Raw genomic sequence first — 8,792 nt, 5'->3', positions numbered from 1 at the left:
GTTTTTCTAGTATTGCTCTTCTAAATTTGAGAAAGCCTTTGTTCTAACTCAATTTCTTTCAACCTCCTGGACAATAATTTCTACCCATCGTCCTTAAACTTCTTGTACCCAAGTGTTTATTATAAGAATGTGAAACATCTTCCCCAGATGCAGTATTTTTGGCTTCATTAAAAGTTTTTCTAGTTCCTCTTCAGTCATGTCAATATTTACCTTGGACAATGCTTTGTATCCTTTTGTTTATAATTCCAGAATTCTCCAAGACAAACTGATTATTCATGACTCTCTGGCCTGGGTTACAATTTAAACATACCTTATGTTGACGTTTTTAAGAGTAGGAATCCCCCTAACTATTTCCTCCACTTGTTCTCATAAATGCATGATTTGTAACCTTCCACACTCATTTTCTGCTCTGTATTTTTTCTCCTTTCAGGTATCTTCCAAGCACATCTTTTTTTGTTTTGTTGAACACAGTCTTAGTACATTAGCAAGTGACTTTTTCTTATTTTCTTTTTAAAGTTCCAGGATCTGTCTGTCTGCCAAGGATGCATTGGCAACACTGTGTTGTATCCACATTTTTGAACACTTCCATTGTTTTCCTAGAGAGCACACTCTTCGTGTAGCCCACTCCTTCTTGGTGAATTTTTGGCTGTTGAAGCTGAAAACATGAGACCCTTGTCTTCCTTGTCTAAAGACTTTAGTGTAAAAGCCCCAAATGAATAAAAGGAGACCTTAGTGGCCAAATAGACATCATAAATTTATGGCATGGTTTTTTTTTGAGTAGTTCCCTTACATCAAGCCAGTCATCTTTCCTTAATTGCTCAGGATTTTTGAAATCAACCTTTCAGTTGTAGAGGATTTAAAATTTACTAAGGATTTCACATGCATTATTACATTTGATTTTTCTAACAACTTTGAGAAGGAGACCCAGAAGAGTCAAGTGAACTGTTGATCAGGAAGAGAGAATAAGACACAGTTTTTGCCCTCTAGGACATTTATATTAATAAATGATTTGGTTTTATATGTGTTTCTGTTCCTTTAAAACACTGTACTTTTTCTTGAATTAGGGACAGTGTATGTACTGTTTCCTTTGTTTCAATTACCCAACTTCTTCCTTTGATTAGCTAAACTTCTACCCATTTTTCAAATGTCAGGTTTGATTTCACTTCCTCTAGAAACATTCCCTGGTCCCCAAGTTTGGGGTAGGGTTTCTTCCTTTGTGCTCCCACAGCACCCTAAAAATAACACTGGGATGACACTCAATAAATACTTGTAAAATAAATGATGCACAATGTGTCTTCTGGTTTGTGTAGCCTTAGATTCTTGAGTTCAAGAACAGATGCCAAAGAGGACTCAAAAAGGGTACAGAGAATTTTAGGTATTTCCAAGTTCATTCTTTGTAATTCCATCTGAATATTGATAGCTAATATAGCTATCTGTTGTTTGTCCAAAAGGAAAAAAAATCCTTTCCCTCTTACTTTGCCTTTACCTCCCCACTTTTCCTTTGGGAAACTGCCTCCTTACCCACTTTTGGTTAGTGGTGTTTTGTTGGGACTGGCCACATTTGGGAGCAGAAGTAGGCTTCATAAGTGTATTTCATGCCTGGGGTACAATGACAAGCATAGGGATAGTCACTCAACCCAAGCTGGTAATCTATGGGACTTCTGGTGTAACTCTTAAGTAAGAGAGGATCTCTATTTTTTCTTTTGATGGTTGCAAACAAGAGATACAAGCATTCACGGAACTGCTGGTTCTTTGGGAACTTGTGGAGAGATCAATGAAGCCATCACAGAACAATGAGAGGCAAAAGATGGTGATAGAATCAAGGCTTGATGAAGACATCATTGAAAACCTGGATTTAGGCAGTGTCTGATCCTTTGGATTTCCAAATTTATGAGATGATAGATTCCATTTTTGGTTGCAGCTAGTTTGAGCTGCAGTTTGATCAGTCATCAATGACTGATAGAGTTCTGCTTAATTCAGTGGGGAGAAAATGCCATGTTATTTTTTTTACTGACATTAGTGATTTTTTTTTCCTTTGTGGCTTTGTCTCATGCTTCCAATTCTTCATATGTATTTTGCATCCATGTAATTTGAATTAGGTGGCTAATCAGAAACCAATTAAGTAAGCATGTTTTAGACTTATTTTCCCCAAGTCCAATATCATGTCATAGGCTCGCTGAATGTGCCCTAGTTCGTATCTGAGTTGAGCACATGCCTGAAATTTTTCCAGGAATGGTGATGATTTTACACAGATTTGCCACATGCCCCCACCCTATCTGTGGATCTCATAGGCTAAATTGTGGAAGGGTGAATACATGGGGGTCTGAAAAGGTGCATCATGATCTCAAAGTAATGAAAAGTTCTTAAGCTTGTAGAATCAGGTCTCAGAACGAAATGTGAGGGAGCTTCATGCCTAGATGCAGGCAGACAAGACATTTATATTCTCTGTAGGGACAATTTTCTATCCTCCTAGGGAGCTGGAGAATCAAAAAGAGTTGCAACCCATTCTTGGTGGATAGTGGCCTTTAAATGCTGTGGGAACTCCTCCTTGGGCCTTTTTGTCTGGTGGATGGAAGGGCAAAAACATTTCTCTTTTCTAGAAGCCCTTGATAAAGTGCCAATGAAATCCATATGGATTTTCCATAATCAGTAAATTCATCAATTGCTTTCTCTCCCTATGGAGTTTACCATAAGCAGTAAACCCATCAATTGCTTTCTCTTTCTGATTCATGGACAGCATATTAGTAATTAAAGCTGGGAGGCAGAGATTCAGTCCTAGCTTTTTGTCTAAACGTATTCCTGGAAACTGGATCATTGAGTACAGCACTGTATAATGAACAATACTTTCCACTCAAGCAGTGTTATATTTGGGAGTTGTGTTCCTGAGCAAGGCTACAGCTTCAAAAATATCACTGATGACCTTTCATTGTTGCCAAATTCAAGATACAAACAGCAAAATCTTAAGATCATGAGATTAGGATCTAATTTTTACTGAATTGGAAAAAAAAAGTAAAATCATAGGTTTTAAATGAAATATATGTTCTTTACCAATTGTTTATATAAGTGTTCCACATAAAAATCTATTTGTGAAGTATTCATACATTACATAAAAATCTGTTTGACTATTGCAATGTAAACAAAAGAGAGATGTGCTAATTATAAAAAAGCATTCATTCTTTACAGTTAAATTAATTCTGCTTGTCTTCTTAGAATCTTGAAGTGCTTTTAGGAGGATGTTTTAGAAGATTTAGGTCTCTAAACCACTTTCCAGTCACCTTTGAGCTGGCCTTTTCTTTTACATTTCCCAGTAGTAAGCATGGATGTGCTAGTCTATTGTGTAACAATCTGTATTAAAAAATTATTGTTTATAATGATGGTGATCATAGTGATGGTGGTGATGTTATACTCCCTGAACCTGGTAAAGACATGGAGAAGTGACAGGCAAATTGTCACCTATAAACAGCAAAAATTTCCATAAAAATATTTCATTAAGTGAAACCCATGTTTGCTGTGAACCATATTTACAACTGAGAGGCAAAACCTTCCTCTCTTCTGAGGTTGAAATAGGCGAAGTCTAGGGCTCACTTCCATATGAGACATAACCTAGGTCCTTTTGTCCTCTCTTCTCTTCATGCATGTTCTTTCCTCTTCCCTCTGGTCCTGTGATGTCCTAATAGTAAGATTTGGGTTTAGGCTGATGGGCATGGAGGACACCAGAAGGCCTGTCCTGTGCCATGCCCTCCAGGGGATGTTATCAGAAAGCTTTGCCTAAGAGCTTGGGACACAAGCACTGCTGACAATGAGGTATTGTTTATCTATTTTCATCAGAGTTCTTAGGCATATGACTTCCGCCCAAATTGTCTATCGATCTAGGTCAGCGGTCGGCAAACTGTGGCTCGCGAGCCACATGCGGCTCGAGCCGCGGTTTGCCGCTCTTTTGACTAACGAGTTTGCTGACCACTGATCTAGGTTTCTGGATCTCTAGGACAAAATGGTCTCCATTCCATCAATTTATTCTATTGGTTCCTAATAGAACCAAAAGAGAGAAAAAGTTTTCTGCCTAGCCCCCAGTTAACCTGAAAATTCAAGTAAATGGCCTCCTCCAATCACTTCAGTTCATTGAAGTTTAACTATGCACATTCTTGGAAAGGCCAAACTAGATGACACTGACATTTTGAGAGCTCTATTTTGCAATGAATGAAATAGAAATTGAAATAGAAATGTATTGGTACTTGCTTGTTTTGATAGCATTTTACTGATATGAAGTTCCGGGAGAAGGGTTTGAAGGGGGCAAATGTCTAGCATTTGGTTTATTATCAGGGAACATTTTCCCAATCTGTATGCTGTTGCTTGATTTACAAATGGTGCTTAGCAAAATGATATTTTTACTTTCGAATTTCATTGCTCTTTTCTCTCTCACTTCCCTGGAAGATCTTTAGATATTGAGGGGCTGCAGCCACCAAGGTTAGTGTTGACTTCTCCTTTGGAGGATTTTTCTTTAATTTTATCCTAGAATTAATGAGCACAACAAACAGCTGTGCCAATAAACCCATTCTGCTTGGTGACACACTCTTGACAGAGCAATTGGCAGATGGTCTGCCTTGCAGAGGATTGCAGCAGAATGGGGAAAATGCTGATAGGAGAGTGGGACCTACTTATTTGAAGTCAAATTCCTCCATTTTTCTCCTGGTATTTAAGTATCTTGCATTATAGTTTTTTCCCTCCACTCTAATTAGATGGCAGCCTCTATTTGCCATTTATATAAGTCCACTTGGTTCTACTTTTTCAATTCCAACATTCTTATTCCTGGCACTGGAAATGTTGCACACATTGCTCTTGGGGGAGTGTCTAGGGGTGTTATTCCATTAGAAGTCTGCAGCTTGATTCAATCTCCTGGTAAAATTACAACTGGAGAACAGCAGAGGGAATAAAAGGAGACAAGAGGAGCTCACTGTGTGACAAAGGCAATCTTGTCACAGTGGTGCTATCCAAACCAGGGCCAGCCTGGACGCGGAGCACATGCCTGTCCTAAGATGTGTGTGCTGCTGTTTTGTCGTTGATTTGTATTACTATGCCGTGAATAACACCACCTGTTGCATGTCTTATGTTCCTCTTAGAACAGGATGAATTACGTTCTACTGTAGGCTTTGGAATGTAAGAAACCTATTTGAGAGTATCTAGAAACCAAGGTATTTTTTTTTGTTTGTTTTAAAATGTCCTTTAAGGAAAGGAAATGAAGTCTCCATGTCCTTCTAAAAAATATTAGTCCCTTTCCCCAAATACCTCTTAGAGAGTTAACAGCCCGAAAGATATGTGGACCTATCTTTGTATATTCAGTTACCTCAGCTCAGAATTTTGTCCCTGAGTTGCTTGGTATCCTCTATTTCAAGTTCTTTTATGAATATTAATTATCAACTGTTCTTTTTAAACTGTGGATAGCTTACTCACTCCTAACAGAGACTTTCTTTTATTTTTCCAGGGTTGTTGAAATATAATTGACAAATAAAATTGTATATATTTAAGGTGTACAGGGGATGGTTTGATATGTGTATACACTGTGAAATGATTGCCACAATCAAATTAATTAACCATCCATCATCTTGCATAGTTAACTTACCTGTGTGTGTGTGTGTATGTGTGTGTTAAAGACACTTAAAATCTACTATCTTAGCAAATTTCAAATATCCATAGTAGCATTATTAACTATAGTCACCATGCTGCACATTAGATCCCCAGAATCCAAGAAACTTACTCATAACTGAATGTTTATAAACTTCAGCCAACATCTCCCTCTTCCTCAATGCCCTCCCTTCCCCAGTCCCTGACAACCTGACAACCACCATTCTGCCCTCTGGTTCTATCAGTTCTACTTTTTTAGAGTCCTCATGTGAGTGACATACTTTTTCTTTTTGCGTCTTGCTTATTTCACTTAGCATAATGTTTTCCAGGTTCATCCATGTTGTCACAACTGGAAGAATTTCCTTCCCTTTTAATGGTTGAATGATATTTCATTATCTATCTATCTGTCATCATCTATCTCACATTTTTTTAAATAAATCTTTATTCATATTATTACAATTGTTTCTCCTTTTTCCTCTCATAGCTCCCCTCCACCCGGTTCCCACCCCACCTTCTGCCCTTACCTCCCCCGCACTGTCCTCATCCATAGGTGTATGATTTTTGTTCAGTCTCTTCCTGAACCCCCCTATACCCCTTTCCCCCTGAGAATTATCAGTCCACTCCCTTTCTATGCCCCTGATTCTATTATATTCACCAGATTATTCTGTTCCTCAGGTTTTTAATTCACTTGATTTTTAGGTTCACTTGTTGATAGATATGTATTTGTTGTTCATAATTTTTATCTTTACTTTTTTCTTCTTCCTCTTCTTTAAGAATACCTTTCAGCATTTCATATAATACTGGTTTGGTGGTGAAGAACTCCTTTAGCTTTTTCTTATCTGTGAAGCTCTTTATCTGCCCTTCAATTCTAAATGATAGCTTTGCTGGGTAGAGTAATCTTGGTTGTAGGTTCTTGCTATTCATCATTTTGAATATTTCTTGCCACTCCCGTCTGGCCTGCATAGTTTCTGTTGAGAAATTGTATGGGTGCTCCCTTGTAGGTAATTAACTGTTTTTCTCTTGCTGCTTTTAATATTCTCTCTTTGTCTTTTGCTCTTGGCATTTTAATTATGATGTGTCTTGGTGTGGTCCTCTTTGGATTCCTTTTGTTTGGGGTTCTGTGTGCTTCCTGGACTTGTAAGTCTATTTCTTTCACCAGGTGGGGGAAGTTTTCAGTCATTATTTCTTCAAATAGGTTTTCAGTATCTTGCTCTCTCTCTTCTTCTGGCACCCCCATAATTCTGATGTTGGTACTCTTGAAGTTGTCCCAAAGGCTTCTTACACTATCTTCAACTTTTTAGATTGTTTTTTCTTTTTGCTTTTTCAGTTGAGTGTTTTTTGCTTCTTTGTATTTCAATTCTTTGACTTGATTCTTGTGTTCCTCTAGTCTGTTGTTGGGTCTCTGTACAATATTTTTTATTTCAGTCAGTGTATGTTTAATTTCTAGTTGGTCCTTTTTCATATCTTCAAGGGTCTCATTATATTTATTGGCCTTTTCTAGGATATTCTTGAAAAGCCTTATAACCGTGGTTTTGAATTCTATATCCAGTCGTTTGTTTTCCTCCATTTCTTTCGTTTGTGATCTGTTTCTTTGATACCACATTTTCACTGCTTCCCTGAGTTGGTAGGGTAGATTTGTGTGCTAGGTTTCCTATATGGCCCAGTGGGTCAGCCTTCCCAGTTAACCTGAGGTGGACACTCTTGGTGCACCCCTTTGTGGACTGTGTGTACAGCCTTGTTGTAGTTAAGTCTTGATTGTTGTTGGTATCACTGGGAGGAATTGACCTCCAGGCCAGTTGGCTGTAAGGATCAACTGTGTCTACGCTGGGAGAAGTTCGGTGTTGGAGACAGCCTTATAGGATTAGACTTGCCAAATTGCAATAGCATCTGTGCTCAGTTTAGATGGGGTGGAGTCTCAGGGCGGAGCAGACAGTCTTGGCTTCCAGTCAGCCTTGCCCTTGCGCACGCGCGTGCTCGCCTTCAGACCTCTGCCTTCCCCGGCTCCCGAGTCTCCGCCTGAGAGTCCAGACTCCCCCCACAAGAGCGTGGGTCCCCAGGGGCTCGCCTGGAACTGGGGTTCAGTGCATTCAGAACTGGGGTTCAGTGCAGTCAGGTGCTTCCGACTCCCTTCTGCTAGGGAAAGCCTGTGGCAACCTCCGCAGCCTTTGTGCACACTGGTGCATGCGTCTCCAGACCCCTGCCCACCGGGGCTCCCCTGGGTCTCTCCCGGGTCTCCGAGTCTCTGGGTGCCTTTCTCTCTACCTGACAGTCCAGACGCCCCTGTATGAGCCTGGGTCCACGGGGTTTCCCCCGGGACTGGAGTTCAGTGCAGTCAGAACTGGGGTTCAGTGCGGTCGGGGGCTTCCTTCCCCCTCCTGCCAGAGAAAGTCAGCCAGGCTCTCAGCCACCCTTCCTCTCTGCATGCACAAAGACCCTTTGCAGTACCTCCAATTTTCTGTGAGCTTTTCTCTTTCCTTCTAGTTGTAGAATTTTCACTCAGTCAGCTTTCCTGTGGTTCTGGATGGTGTCCGTTCTGTCTTTTAGTTGTAGTTTTGAAATTGTTGTGCCAGGCAGCAGTTTAGGTGCTTACCTATGCCGCCATCTTGGTTTCTCCTCACATTTTCTTTATTCATTCATCTGTTAATGGACACTTAGGTTGTTTCCGTATCTTGGCTACTGTGAACAATGCTTCAATAAATAGGAAAGTACAGATATCTCTTTGAAATACAGATTTATTTCCTTTGGATATGCACCCAGCATGCCATTTGCTGGATAAAGAGAGACATTTTCCTATAGAATTGATTTTGATGGTATCAAGATGAAAAATGACTCAAAAGGATCTGAGATATTGAAGCTACTTTTGTAATTGGCTTCCAAAGAATGTTTTTGAAATCCTGCTGTCATAAGGAAAGTGTGTGCTTGTTGGTAAGGCAACAAGTGCTAAGGGGGATTGTCAGTGTTTCCTTATACCCCACGGACAATTGAACTCATGACTTCGAGAGTCCCTACCAGTTCCATTATTATCCAGGAATGTGGAAGTTCCTTCTTCTACAACTTTCCCTTCCAGGGGGAGCACATCCCACCAGTGCTTGAGTGTCTTCCATGATAGGAAACTCATTACTTTAGCAAGGCATTGTTTGGGGTTTCTGCAGTTGTGAATATTATCTCCCCAA

Source organism: Plecotus auritus, assembly GCF_963455305.1.
Source record: "Plecotus auritus genome assembly, chromosome: 9".
Taxonomy (NCBI): domain Eukaryota; kingdom Metazoa; phylum Chordata; class Mammalia; order Chiroptera; family Vespertilionidae; genus Plecotus; species Plecotus auritus.
The sequence above is the reverse complement of the archived record's forward strand: the minus strand, read 5'-3'. Positions refer to the sequence as shown.